General features: G+C 36.6%; 2 long non-coding RNA genes across 2 annotated transcripts; both read left to right on the top strand.

Annotated features, from left to right (window-relative positions):
- The first annotated feature begins 913 nt into the window (after nt 1–913).
- Nucleotides 914–4765, top strand: LOC149242091 (uncharacterized). The gene is made up of 2 exons (XR_016245693.1): nt 914–1389; nt 4725–4765. It is a non-coding gene; the product is annotated as an uncharacterized LOC149242091 (long non-coding RNA).
- A 797-nt stretch (nt 4766–5562) lies between these two features.
- On the top strand, nt 5563–8595 carry LOC149242090 (uncharacterized). Its single transcript, XR_016245692.1, has 3 exons — nt 5563–5644; nt 8240–8408; nt 8522–8595. It is a non-coding gene; the product is annotated as an uncharacterized LOC149242090 (long non-coding RNA).
- The last annotated feature ends 7044 nt before the right edge of the window (nt 8596–15639 follow it).

The following is a 15639-nucleotide window of genomic DNA, read 5'->3' as shown; positions in this document are numbered from 1 at the left end:
TGAAACTTAGGCGCATGCAAAGTTTATTATACAGCTGCCACCTCTCACCTCTAAGGCAGCTGGCTACCACCGTCTGCCACCTCTCAGGCCTCCACTGAAAATGGCGATGGAGCTTCAAGCTGCCCTACACTACTCCTGGCGCTGCATTTTAATGTTCTCCACGGCGTTCCTACTACTTTCCAGCAACTGTATCATGGCTGCCGATCCTCTCAAATTCCTTGTGGTGGGCGACTGGGGCAGAAAAGGTTTATACAATCAGTCCCAAGTTGCTGCACAGGCACGCTGCCTCCCACTCGCTGTTCATTACTTCAATTGTTTGTCTGCAGTTGCTTGGAGTTTTCTGATTAAAATGTATACTCGTTGTTCATTACTTCAATTGTTTGTCTGCAGTTTCTTGGAGTTTTCTGATTAAAATGTATAATGTCTTAATATCTGACTCTGTAACAGATGGGGAAGATCGCCCAACCGTCGAATATCGATTTTGTCATTTCAACTGGAGATAATTTTTATGAAGATGGATTGAATGGAACAGATGATCAAAGCTTTGAGCAGTCATTCTCTACCATTTATACCGCCAGTAGCCTTCAGAAGCCATGGCATTTGGGTACTTATCGTCGTTATCATACTTTTTTTCCATTATATAGAACTACAGAAAGAGAGAAACTTGGTACAGCTCTCAGCACCGGACCCTGCAAATTCCTAATTAAACTGCATGTTATTAAGCAGTTTCTTACCAGTATTGAGTTTGCCCTCTGCATTGCGAGCATGGGCATGAGATTGTTCTTGGATTAACTCGTTGGCATGGTTTTTTTATATTTGAAGTTAATGTGAATATTAAAGGCATAGGTTTAATAAAGAATTCTGAAATTTGGGTTTTATTGGCAGTACTTGGGAACCACAACTACAGGGGAGATACACTGTCACAATTGGATCCTTCTCTGAAACGTCGGGATACTGTGCAACCAATCATTCACGCTCATTAATGCCGTTAAATCATTAACCCTCATTAAATGTTGTCCACAATAGTGTTTTTACTGAGCAATAGTGGTGTATATATAGCAATGGCAATTACTATTAACATTACACAATAATAACCACCAGATTTCTGGATATTGTGGTTACTGAGCAATTGAGCTTGCTATATCTGAGGACACGAGGACGACGAGATCATTTTTGCTACCCTCTAAATAATTAGAATCCACCATTCAGTGTCTTATCTTATGTCGTGGAAACCAGAGTTGTATATCGATTCCCTTTGCATGCTTCACCTACTTAAAGCTGTGTCAGATCATTTCATTTAGATGATATATGATTCTTCGGGCAAGCAAATTCGCCCGTTTAGAGGCGCAAACTTCTCAATGCACGGGGATTTCGTCTCCTCTGATGCAGGTTTGCTCTGTAATGGATTATTTTCACTTTTCATTTTCGTTTCTTAATTATTTTCTGCCATGAAAGAGAAGATTATAACAGATTAGGATTTAGCGCTACAATCCTGTAAAATTTGCAATTATTGGCCTGTAATTTCAGACTGTGTGGTTCGTTAATGCTGAAGATCGGTATTTAGTTTTACTTATGCTTTTCAAGCAATTGGCTATTTGAGAGTGATTTGCAGTCTGTGCCTGCTTGTTTTTCGGTACCAACTCGATCATCTAGAGCTCTGGATCAGATTAAAAGCAGAAAAACTCATACTATGTTGGAGAGACAGATGTCCACTATTAGAATATAGGGATAATATTGAAAACATAATGTCATGGTATTAGTTTGTTTAAGTTTAGTCACAATCCAAAACCATGGATCCGTGCCTGTGAAATAGGTCCAGCTGTCCTTAATGGTTCGTCCAGTAAAGACAGATTCAGGGTAATACATAGGATAGAAGTTTTTGGGCACTTGGCTCTCAAGCTATTTAATGTTATAGGCAATTTCACCATTAGAAAGAAGATAATCCTAGAGTAAATCCCAAAATTCTAAGTTACAATGTTGGTGGTATCATTGGATGTCACTTGTCTTCTAAGATGCTTCATGCTGTCGAAACTCTGCATTTGTTTGAAAGCATCATGCTGTCGAAACTCTGCATTTGTTTGAAAGCATCATGCTGTCGAAACTCTGCATTTGTTTGAATGTCACTTGTCTTCTAAGATGCTTCATGCTGTTGAAACTCTGCATTTGTTTGAAAGCATCATGCTGTCGAAACTCTGCATTTGTTTGAAGTTGGGACAAAGTATCCCAGTTGTCTATATACTTCATATTGAAAGCATCATGCTGTCGAAACTCTGCATTTGTCTGAAGTTGGGACAAAGTATCCCATTTGTCTATATGCTTCAGATCTCTCGTAAGTCCTTTATTTGACATGTGTCCGCCTTTTATTCTTGAATTTTGTCATTAGGTTGGTGTAGGGTGATGACTATCAATCCTCTTGGTATCCTTTACAATGGTCTTTGGAGCTAATCAAGAATGTCAGAAAATAGACTTATCAGTAGGCTTTACAGTGTCTTACTTTTAGGGCTCGTTAAGCTCAAATGGTGATTAAGGCCCCAATACCCTGCTCCTGGATTCCTCCCGGAGAGTACGGTGGCGAGTAATAGCAGAGGGAGTGAAGGAAAATGGACAGGGGCACCATCCATGCTTCAGCTCCGATAAATAAATTGCTCCGATTGGGCAGTTAGCTCTCAAGCTATGTATTGTTATAGACAGTTTTACCATTAGCAAGAAGATAATGCTAGAGTAAATCCCGAAGCTCTAAGTCACAAAGTTAGCGGTATCATTGGATATCACTTGTTTTCTAGGATGCTTCATGCTGTTGAAACTCTGCATTTGTCAGAAGTTGAGACAAAGAATACCAGTTGTTTATATACTTCAGATCTCTCGTAATTCCCTTCTCTGACATGTGTGGGCCGTTTACTCTCGACTCTTATCATCGGGTTGTTGTATGGAGATGACTATCAATCCTGTCACTATCATTTACAATGTTCTTTGGAGTTATTCAAGAATGCCAGAAAATGGGACTTATCAGCAGGCTTTACAGTGTCTTATTAGTAGGGCTCAATAGGCTCAAATGGTGATTAAGGCCCCAATCCCCTGTTGCTGGGTTCCTCCAGGAGAATACAGTGGCCAGTAGTAGTAGAGGAAGTGAAAGAAAATCCGGGTCTCTAGAGAGGAATTTCTCCTTAAGATAATAGGAGAGGAGCGTCATCCCTGCTTTAGCTCGGGTAAATTGCTCTGATTGGGCACTTGGCTCTCAAGCTATGTATCGCTAGAGGCAATTTTAGCATTAAAACGAAGATAATCCTAGTGTAAATCCCGAAGTTCTAAGTCGCAAAGTTAGTGGTGTCGCTGGATGTTTCTTGTCTTGTAAGATGCTTGATGCTTGCGAAACTCTGCATTTGTTTGAAACTGGCACAAAGAATACCAGGTGTCTATATAATTCAGATCTCTAGTAAATCCCTCGTTTGACTGTGCGAGCGTCTTTACTCTGGACTCCCGTCATTGGGTTGGTATTTGGAGATGACTGTCATTTCTCTTGCGATCCTTACAATGATCTTTACAGCTATTCAAGAATCTCAGAAAATAGGACTTATCAGTAGGCTATACAATATCTTATAAGTAGGGTTCACTAGGCTAAGTGGTAATGAAGGCCCTGATCCCCTGTTGGTAGGTTCCTCCCACAACGTATAGGAGAGTATAGTGGGCAGTAATAGCAGAGGAGGTGAAAGAAAATCCGAGTATCTAGAGAGGAATTTCAGCTTAAGATAATACGATAGGGGCATCATCCCTGTTTCAGCGCCTGTAAATTGCTCTGATTGGGCACTTGGCTCTCAAACTAGGAATTGTTATAGGCATTTTCACCATTAGAAAGAAGACAATCCTGGTGTAAATCTCAAAATTATAAGTTGCAAAGTTAGTGGTATCATTGGATGTCGCTTATCTTCTAAGATGCTTCATGCTTGTGAAACTCTGTGAAATTGGGACAAAGAATACTAGTTGTCTGTATACTTCAGATCTCTCGTAATTTCCCCGTTGGACTATCTGAGCCTCTTTACTCTTAACTCTTGTCATTAGGTTGGTATTTCGAGATGACTGTCATTTCTCTTGCAACTCTTTAAAATGGTCTTTGGAGCTTTTCAAGAATCTAAGAAAATTGGACTTATCAGTAGGCTATACAATATCTTATAAGTCGGGCTCACTAGGCTCAAATGGTGATTAAGGCTCCATTCCCCTGTTGCTCGGATCCTCCCCTGCCACAGAGTACGGTGGATAGTATTAGCAGAGGAAACGAAAGAAAATCTGGGTCTCTAACCATTATCTCTGCTTCATTTATGGTAAATTTCTCTGATTGGATTGTAACTTTGATACAAGTATGCTGGAAACAAGGTTTAAAGTAAATTTCTGTAAATGCTAGACCACGATCTAAATTGCATGGTCGTTTGGCCCTGCGAAGCTGAAGGGCTATCTGGAAGTAACTTATGCCAATTTTCTGTTTCCATTGTTCAGTTTGGAATCTTTGGATTACAAGGATTGAAATTTGCTATCACTCTGTTCCTTCATAAAATGAGAAAGTGGATTGCTTAGTTTTTCCTTTGACAGGTCATCCTGGTTTTAGAGTAAGCTAACATGTTAATATGTTCACTTTGTTCCTTCATAAAATGAAAAAGTGGGTTGCTTAGTTTTTTCTTTGACAGGTCATCCTGGTTTTAGAGCAAGCTAACTTTTTAATCTCTCTTTTACAGGAATACTGCTGCCCGTTTATTGAGCTTCACACAGTGGCTTAGCAAGGGATTTCACCTGCCATACAAAAAGCTTTCATTTAGTATGGAGTTACTGCAAATGAATGAAACCATAGAGAGGCATTGGTTCTGAGTACTGCCAATAGTATTCATCAAAAACCTCAGGAGAAAGAACGAAGAACTTAGAAAACAGTATGGCATTCTGGGACCTTCTAACTGTGGCATCCATGCCAGTTGTGAAGATTCTTCTGATAATTGGTCTTGGAGCCGTTCTGTCAACTCAGTATGTTGGTGTGCTTACTGAAGCTTGTCTAAAACATATGAATATGGTAAAGGATTGCGGCTTCTGAGATATCCAATATTCATATTACATTTTTACATACATATTAAAATGGAATTGTGTGCTGTAAATGAGAACTGTCATCAAGTCTATGGTATTGCTAGTCGTAAAAGGTCATATATTTTGTAAATTGTAACCTTCTGCATAAACATACTGAAGGATAGCTATTACCATGGTATACACGAACTTCTAATGCTTGCTGGCTTTGCTTCTTTCTAGTTTGCCAGCTACTTCTTATCAAGATGTAGCCTTGCATGTTCTAACATAGTACGGTTACGAGTACAGAATTATTTAGTGAGAGTAGTTGGAATAATTAACATGTGAAAGTAAACAATAATAAATAAACAGAAAATATGATAGGTACTTGTGCCCATAGGATACAAGTACAATCAAGGGGAAAAGGTTGTCTACACAGTAATTCTGTTCATTCAAGATCAGAGTAGTGGCCTATGAAGGTTTTTACTTAAATAATCATAGGCTTTTTTGTTTGTGCTTCTCAACAGGTCATTTTTGTCGTATTTACACCAGCACTTATGTTCGCAAGCCTGGCACAATCAGTGACATTCGAAGATCTCATTTCCTGGTATCTATTTTTTTTAACTACCAGCTAATTTGGTTGCAAGCAGGGCCTTTTATGTTCATAGATTGTTTGGGATATCCATAAAATTTATTTTTGCAACTAGACTGGGATTGACAATCTTTTGACATGAATTTTGCATAACATTTTTAATTATGAAGGTTTTTTTTGTTAGATAACAGAAAAACTTTGAGGATATCTAGAACCATTGTTAAACTATAAAGGCCTTGAATACTTGTTAGGGATGCAAGGTTCCTTAAATGCTTAAATAGCCTAGTGTTTAGAGTTCGATATAAAAATGAACTATCAGGAAAAGCATCTGAATAGGTCGAGAGTATATTCATGAAAATTACATGACAACCACACATTAGTGTCATCCATGCAGGATTTAAAACAATTAACAAAAAAACACAATGGGTCATTTAAAGAAAAAATAAACTTTCATTGAAATTAGAGAGCACTGGTCATAGAACTCAATGGCATTGGAAAATATATTTAAAATGATATGGAAAGTTTTTTCAATTTTCAAAACAAAATGTACATGGGTTTTGGATAGAGGGTGATCGGGTGCTTTATTAAAGCACTCCTTGATGTGAAGTCACTTCCCTGCCCCGATTACTTCCCTGCCCCTTTCATATAAAGGTGCTGATCTCGACTCTGCATTTTATTTCTACGAGGCCTACCTCCTTTTTCTTTTACACCGACTCATCAGAAATTGCCATTGTCATATAAAGATGCTGGTCTTGACTCTGCATTTTATTTGTACTAGGCCTATTGCCTCTGTTTTTTTTCTATTGACTGAGTACAAGGGCCATGAATTCCATTACGGATCCTACACATTCGGACGTACTACATACCCAAGGGCCAAGCCCTTCCGATGTACTCCTTTAGGGTTGCCATTTCATAGTCCTCTGGTAGCCTGTGGTGATTTTACCACAAATGGCTTGGGTTTGCTTCTCGATCCTACACATTCGGACTTACTACATACTCAAGGGCCAAGCCCTTCCGATGTTCTCCTTTAGGGTTGCCATTTCACAGTCCCCTGGTAGCCTGTGGTGAAGACACTGAATGTTGTGTTTACCCGCAAGCCTTAGTAATACAAAACCTTTACCATTATTTGCATATGTTTTTAGGATTTATTTGAATCATAGGTTTAATCTATGAATTTTGTAAATTATAAGTGCTATGGGGTTTTTCTGTTCTTCCAACACCCTAATTCCTAGGTGACTTGGGAATCTAATATCGGTCAAGGTTTTGATATCTTGTTAAATTGTAGGTCTTAGTAAATTTCCAAACCTGTAGGTCTTAGTAAATTTCCAAACCTTTATTATTATTTTGAGTAGGAAGTTAGTCTCATTAAATTCTAAAATATTTTTAAAATTTGCAAAGCTATCGTCTAAATATTACACAGACTTAACCATAAATATCTATTTATGGAATTTTGATCTAAAATTGGAAAGTTCCACTGACATTAATAAAGTGCACATTTAAAAATTTATTTTAATATTTTGTTTTTAAAAAAATACACTCTTATAAATTATTCAATAATTTCTAATTAAATAGTTTTATGTGATTGTACCCTTCGAACATGAATATTTGTTTCAGAGTGAAACGTGGTGGATAAACAAGTACCCATATATGAAATGGACGCGTTATATAATACGTGTCATGCTGCATGTCGTTCGAATACTAAAGCTTATCCAATAGAACATAGTTGAAAATTTTCATATTAATTATCAAAAGTATGAAATTATCTATTAATTACTACACATTTTAAATCACAAAAATAATTTTTCCTTTCTTATGTGTGGAGAGGATTACAACACCTCCATATCAATTACCACAAATATCATATCACAAAGATAAATTTCTAAATATATATATATATATATATATATATTTCTTTTCTCTTACAAAATTAAATTATTTCTATGTTAAAAGGTAAACCTTTCTTTTCAAATGCAAATTTCAAAATTCTTCCTTCCTTTTATTTAATTAATCCATTTCCATAGTAATCATCACAAATATCATTTTCTTCTTTATACATCTGAATTATTTCCATAATAATCATCACATAAATAAACTTTTCATTTTTATTTATGTATAGAAAATTAAACCATTTCCATGTTAATCATCACAAATATCATACTACAAAATAAACCTTTTATTTTTTCTAATATCATATCACAAATCAAATTAATAAACCTCAAAAAATTCTTTTAAAATGAAATTATTCATTATTTACTTTTTATTAATAATTTAAAACACATTAAAACAAATAATAATATCAATTTTTTTTTTTTAAATGTTATTTAGAAAAAAATTCAATTTCATTATACACCGTCATAAATTTGTTATCATAAAATTTAATATTAAAATTTTTTTTAACAATTTTCATTATTTAAATTATAAATCAAAATTAATTATTTAAGTTTTTTCTAATTTATAATAATTTACATCATTCAAATTATATTATATATTAATTATAAATCTAAAATATTTTTTTTTTAAGTTTATATATTTATATTTGGAGAATTTATATCTTAATTTATATCTATATATATATACATCATTGTCTCAATGGAGCACATCATGTTGCAGATTGTTCGGAATAGAATAGAGATATCAACCAGTGAAAAGGGTGATCCCAGAGTATAAGGTAGTTAATTATCTGGTAGGAAAAATGAGTTCGGATGACGCTCCCATGTCAGAAGAAGCTCAAATGAAGCTCAAACGTGGAGCCATGAAAGGAGGGCTCAGCACCGCAGAGGTTTGTATTGCATTTGGTATTATTTTACCTATGTTTCTGTTTATTGTTAACTGTACAATTTGCTTAAATTTTTTGCATGCTATTAAACAGATGTGATCCAATCTTATTGCCAGGTCTAAAGACTGGGCAATAAATGTTATTCAGACGTATGTCTCTTGCAATGGGCATGAGCCAGAGCAACATCAGGTAATAACCATTTAAAATATTTTAACAATCTTGAAATATATGTTTTACTTCGAACTGAAATTTTTGTAACGAATTACACATTGAATTTGCAACGCCATCCAAGCAGCAAGATCTTTCAAGGAAGATAACAAGTTTGTTCGGCGAAGGCAGATTGAAGCTTTGTTGTTCGGTTTGTTCGGATTAGTTTAGCGAAACAGAATGGGCCTTCGTCAGAGGTCAATTGCTTTTCCTTTCTCCAAACCTACACTTTTTGCATATTTTTATCATAAATTACATTTGGTATATGTGGACAGCAGCAAGGTTGTCCTTATTTCAACATATTCTTAAATGGTAACTCAAGAATATCTCTTGCTCTTCGTTTAAACAATCAATTATCAGATGTCATTCCTGTGCATCAAAAGGTAACTCGTTAGTTAATCACTGTATCCGTCTTGATATGCATATTCTTTTTCACTGAAAGTAAAGCTTTTTCAGTGTAGCTTTAAGATATTAATGTTCGGAAGCTACTTCATGCCAAAAACTTATATATAGGACTTCCGATATAATATAGCGTTTATGTTTTTCAATTTCCATATATATATATTTCCATTTTCGACGTTGTGTACACACAAACTGTACCAATGGTAATGTCTCATACTGTTGATTTGACATCGGCAACTTGCTAATTTTTCGGTTATATAGGCAGGGACTACCGGCTGCATGCAACACTTGTTTTTATGGGGATCCTCCAGATTTTGTACTTATTTTTTCAATAGTTAATAAATAGAGAGTAAAGTTTACAGCTTATGTGTATTCAATGGCTAATTGATAAATAATGATTTTACTTGAACGAATTTTTTGGGTCGCTTCAATGTCAATATATCATGGGAGGTGGCGATCCAACGGTTGAGATATGGAAAGTTTAAGTTATCCAACATACATGCGTCTAAGTTTCAATATGAAAATTGTGGGTTGTTGTCGCTGGTTAATAGGAAAGTGAATGTTATGTATTATTTTTAAAAATGGAAAATTAAAATTATTTTTTAGTATAAATATTTTTACCTGTAACACAATTTGATTGGTATAAGATTTGAAATTGGAATGAATTAATTGTTAAATTGAAAAAGTGAAATAAATGAAATTTTATATCGTTATTTAGAGTAGGAAGATTAGTTTTTTAGAGTAGAAAGATTAGTTTTAATTAAATTTGTTTTGGAAGTCATTTCAGTGTATTAGATGTTGTTTTTTTTTTATTCTAAATGGCACTATGGAAAAGATGAGGAAATTTTGTTTAAAAATTTTATGGTCATGGTGGTTTAATCATTTTGTTCTTCCTTGGGTGAAATGGGATCGGATTTCTCTTGTAAAGGCCTGGGGAGGATGGGGTTTAAAAAATTTGCCACTCTTTTCAAAAGCTCTAGCTGCAAATGTTGGCTAGAGATTGACCACCACTCAGAGTTTACGGATGGAGGTAGTACATAGGAAATATATGTATCCACTATCCATATAGGAATGGATTCGGAGTCCAAATAAGCAAAGTCTCAATGCTTCAATCATTTAAAAAGTTGGTCATTTCTTCCTTTCCATTGATAGAATCAAGTTTGATGTGGAAAATTGGAGATGGATCTTCGTTTAAGAATAGGTTTAGACCATGATTTGGAAGCAATAATGATCATATATCGCCCCTGGATCTGACAACCTATCTACAAGAAAGAGGTACAATCACATTGAATCAGGTAGCAAATCCAGTTCAAAATAATGTACGGGCTCAAGGATGGTTATCAGGCAAATAGTTGGGCCTTCCTTAGAATATGTAGTTACTATTGAACATTGAATCATGTAGCAAATCCAGTTCAAAATAATGTATGGGCTCAAGGATGGTTATCAGGCAAATAGTTGGGCCTTCCTTAGAATATCCAGTTGCTATTGAATGGTTATATAGAGGCTTTAAGGGAAATCTCATATTAGGTTAACTAGAGAAGAAGATGAGTTAGTTTGGACATTTCATCCAAACGTTTTCTATTCTCCAAAAATGGGATACTCCCATCTTATCACAAATAGACTGCCTGAGGCATAGGTCGAATGGTGGAAGCTGCCCTGGAATTTAAAATGCTCAACAAAGTCTAAATTCATGTGGTGTGATTTTGAGAACAAAGTCATGACTTAGGATAATTTACGTAATAGGAAAATTGAAGGACCCAGCTATTTGGTATTCAGTTTTTAATAAACTGGGAAAGGATTTTTGATGGTAAGACAAGGATCTCTTCAAGGCATGGTTTGAATGGTGTTATGCTCGGGATGTAAGATCCTTCAAGGTGATGTCTATGTTAATTTATTGGGGTATATGGCTTGCTAGGAATAAAGCCATTTTAATGAATGTTCTATGCTTCCTAAGATAACCGTAGCTCAATCCATTGCTATATTAGATTTTTTTCCCAAGCCTCAAACAAATCATTGTAGCAGGAGAGTTACATAGGCCTCAGCTTTATTTGATGGGGCAGCCTAGGGTGAGCAAAGACTTTGTGGGGGAGGTGCAATATTGTTTTTTATAGTCTCATTCCTTCCATATTAAAATGGTATTACGTGAAGGTTCAAACAAATTCGTTAAATTAATAACATTGAAGATCATCCTTATTTTTGCCCTTGAAAATACATTCACTCTTTGCAAGTTTTTGGAGACTCGATGTTGGTTACTGATTGGGTTGTTGGAGCAATCAGATATCACAACTTTGGAATTTTGCCTCTTATCAATGAGATTGTTCATTTAAAATATTCATTTAACATGTTCATGATTTCTCATATCTACGGGGAAGTCAACACCTAGGCTGACACCCTCTCTAAGGAGGGCCTTTGACTGGATCATGAAATATTAATGATTTCAGACTCTCAAAACGACATATTCCATGAGGATTATCATAAACCTTTCATTGACATGGGTCTAGATGCACCAGATGTTTAGACTTTCTGCTATGGATTTTTAAAGTGTTTTTATATAACATACTAAACTTGTCTTTATTTTTATATGTTTTTTATCAATGCTTTTATATGTAATTCTACTTTTTGGACACAGTAGACTTAGATATCTATTCTTGTAACAAATTTTTCTAATAGTTTTTTGCTATTTCTAGATAAATATACGAGATCTACATACATGAATACATGTTGTACATGTATTAGCAAAATGCGATTTTATTTTCTGATAATAAAATTATGCTTTTTTGCACCAAAAAAACTATATTATGGAATTTAAAAGAAAAAATATTTAAATAATAAAATGTATTTAAATAATGTAATATTAATTTTGTAAGTACAAGGTATAAAATAAATTTTCTTAAGCCCCAAGGGATAGATCAATTGATCTAGTTCTCGTTGCTAAGAACCTTTCCAATTGGGAGGTCATGCGGTCAAATCTCTTCGATGTCCTTGGGGTTAGACCCGACCATATAAGTCGATAGGTAGATCCCTTCAAGTGGATCTACCCAAATTATTACCCGTGGATGTAGCAACCATTCAGTGACCAAAAATACAATTTTCTTATAAAAATATAATGTTAATATTGTAAAAATAATTATTAATGTGATAAAAACAATACGCGAATAGTTATTCTTTTTAAGATTTGAGATAATGAAATGTATCTTAATAATGTAAATGTAATCTTATGAATGCATTATGCATTTAATTTTTTTTGTATCTTGAATCATTAGAAGGTTATGATTTTCCTTCCTGTTGACGGTGCTGGACCCACCAACATGTCAGTGGATCTCCCCGGTAAGAAGTCCCAACTAGACCTCAGACCATTTGGCGTAGGAGTGCCAGCAGTGGGTCGTAAGGTATCGCCTTGACCGTTGTTGCGTGCAAAGGTAAGTAAGATGTTCCTGTTGGTAGCAAGGGTGTGACATGCACAACAAGCCAAGGAAGGTGTATGAACAGTTTTAACACACGTAAAGTGAGGAGAGTGCACCCCTTGGAAACCTGTCGAAGCACGTGGCTTGAAAGGGAACACACAAGTGAAGATGCATCACAAACTGGAAAGCAAGTAAGTTAACAATCCATAGTGATGGTTAAATCAACAACACATCTCAATAAGATTCATACATACTTATACTGAAAGAGTCCATACATGCATGTGTAAGAAAACAGATACATATATCAATAGAGTAACCAAGATAGTTGAAATACAATAAGAACATATGCATGAAACTTGTTGGCTTTGTTATATTAAAAGTGAAATTTCCAATCATACAGTACAACTGTAACCAACCACTAGTCCCGATAGCAAAACGTTACATTCACTACTACCTGATCCTCCAAAGAGATGTACTAGCTCTGCATTGTGGAGAAGCCAAGGCTCAGTACAATACTCTCCAATCTTTCTCTAAGATACTCCTATCGGAATCTTGGTTGACCAAAAACCTCTACAATGAATTATGAGGTTCTATAAATAGAAAAGGGTGGGGTGACCCTTGACATTTCCTTTTGTGACTCTTCACCTACCCTTGTGACTCTTCACCTACTATATGACTGTTACATTCAACTATCAACACTTGGACATTCATTTTACAATATGTTACATTCATTCTGCACATGTAACCATGTGAGACAAAATAGGCTTGATCAAGCCATCCAAGATATCACTAAGACTCAGACAGTTGTGGGAAGACCAATTCTTCGACATCCTTGTGATGATTGATGGTGGCGAACTGATGCTAAGCTTGTTCGTCCATGATGGTGTCCGCGTGCTCAATGGTGACATCCTGCTGAAAGTGAACTCCTGCCTCCATTGCATCTAGGTACACCGATATGGCTCCTCTGTCCAACTTGTCAAATAACATGTGCATCATCGTCTTGAGTGTAGCTGGACCAACAACATACTGATGCATAGTGTATGCGCTAATCTTCAAGTGTGTGTTGGTTCCTATGTGTATCAACCTATCGAAATACATGTTTAGCTTCAGTCGGACTTCGTTCATGTCTTCGCCTCGGTGAGTGTGCTGATAGGTGGGATCGCATGCATGCGCATAATGACATCCATGCTCCTAAACACCCTTTCATGTGATCGATGGCACTACTCACCCTGTCTGCTTTATTCCAGCTATTGGGTTGGTTTTATAACATGTATGGGTGCAGTTTCATCAGTTTGTGCATGTTTCACCTCCTGTTGTACCAGTTCCCACAGCAACTTCTTATGTTGTCTGTGTAGCTCCTGTTCTTCCTTGAATTTCCACTTCAGCACCTATAACTCCTCTGTTTCTCTCTCTTCCTTCGCGTTGTTGCCTCATAGCATCAATCTCCAAAGCTACTTTCATCACAAGTGGATTTTCTTGAGATTACAACTTTTTTCCGCCTCTATGTTGTTAACAACCTTCCTCTTGCATTTGTCGCATGCAGGTGTACTAATTTCTACTACTGCTGATGGTACTTCTTACTATGACATCGCTGCCATTTCATCTTGATATCCTTGTCCATGAACAACTTGATGTCTTCATAGATACGTAATTTCATAGACACTTGATCGACTGCATCCACAGTTGTGCTCTAAACGGTGTCTTGGACTCTGCTCTCCTAGAAGCCATTGTACTTGTGCTACTGAGAGGCAGATGAACACATGTGATACCGGGAGACATAGAAACACTCATGACAAGCAATTTGTCATTCGAAAACCAAAACAAACTGGAGGACTGAAATGCAACATACCTGTGTGATTGTCTGTGAAGATTGCACAATTTTCACCAGGATGCTGGGAGACTGACTGCCAAAACTATGCAAGGCATATTCTGGGTTGTCAAGAGGATGACTAATTGTTGGAACTATGCAATGCACATTTCATCATGGCCTGTTGAGGACTGAAACTGTGCAATGCGCAATTTTAGTCAGCAGTGACATACAAACTAGCAAACTGCATTGCATAGTTTCTGGGTCCAGCAAGGCACTGCCTCCCAGAATTGCGCAATGCAAGCTTGGAGGTCAGTGTTGGGCTAGACTTGTGCAATTTTCGGAGGGAAGGAACATCCTTCACTTCCAGAAATGAACAATGCTAGCCAAGAAAGGCAAGGTCTGGGTTAAGGAAACCTAGATCCGCTGACGGGCGACTGAAAACATGAGAAGTCAGAATGCATGGTGGGACTGAGTGTAAACAAGATTGAATGGTCATGCATGAAAACAGCGAGTTCAATATTTAGAAAATGGGAAAACATGAATGTGTGTAAAACAGGTCGCCGCAACGACGATCGTCGGTGCAAAAAATAGTGTCATGCATGCGACAGAAGTGAGATGTGAATGAAAACTGAAACAATGCTTCTACAAGCTAACATACATTAAAATGATAGCAAGCACTCACTGAAATCAAATACAACACTCACACAAAGTGAAACACAAAAAGTGACAGAAACGTAGCGCAAGACATGAAAAGCAGACTTACCCTGAAACAGCTAAGCTGAAAGTACCAAAGACTCCTCGATGCAATGTGGAATGTTAGAGATGCAAGGTCGATGTGAGGAATGAGCTCTATAGCGTCTGGTTCATGAGTTTTGAGGTTATGACGGGCATGCCATAAATCTAGGAAAAAGTGACACTTGGAAAGAGGCTTTTAAAATGAGCTTTGCATGTAACCTCCAACTACTAAAAATAGATCCCTAGATCTAGGGATGTCTTTGCATGCTACATTTCGCTATTTTGGGAAGAGTAGATGATGCATGCAAATCAGTTTTTCTCGGTCCCGGAGGGAACCAGTTAACCTGAAGGCACATGCAACAACTTGCTTGAATGAGAGAGGGATTTGCAAAATTTTCGAGAGGAACTGGGTTGGCTGTCCCAGAGGGATTTCGCAATTTTTGGGAGTTGCAGGTGACTTCTACCCAGAATTACATAATTTCTAGGTTAAGCTACAATGTTGGTCCAGATTCTACAATTTTTCCAAGGAATACTATCTGACCATATTGCGCAATTTCTCAGTCGGGCAGGCTTGCCAGCAGATTTGCACAATTTCTGGAGGGAAGGTTGGTTCCCCTCCAGAATCGTGCAATTTTCTGAGGGAGCTACTCAGCCAGCAACTAGCCCAAGTCCGGAA

The sequence above is a fragment of the Pinus tabuliformis genome, chromosome 8 (genome assembly GCF_031772625.1).
Source record: "Pinus tabuliformis cultivar Carrire ecotype Pingquan chromosome 8, CPIR1, whole genome shotgun sequence".
NCBI lineage: Eukaryota > Viridiplantae > Streptophyta > Pinopsida > Pinales > Pinaceae > Pinus > Pinus tabuliformis.
Note: the sequence above shows the minus strand (reverse complement) of the source record. Positions and strands in the feature narration are given on the sequence as shown.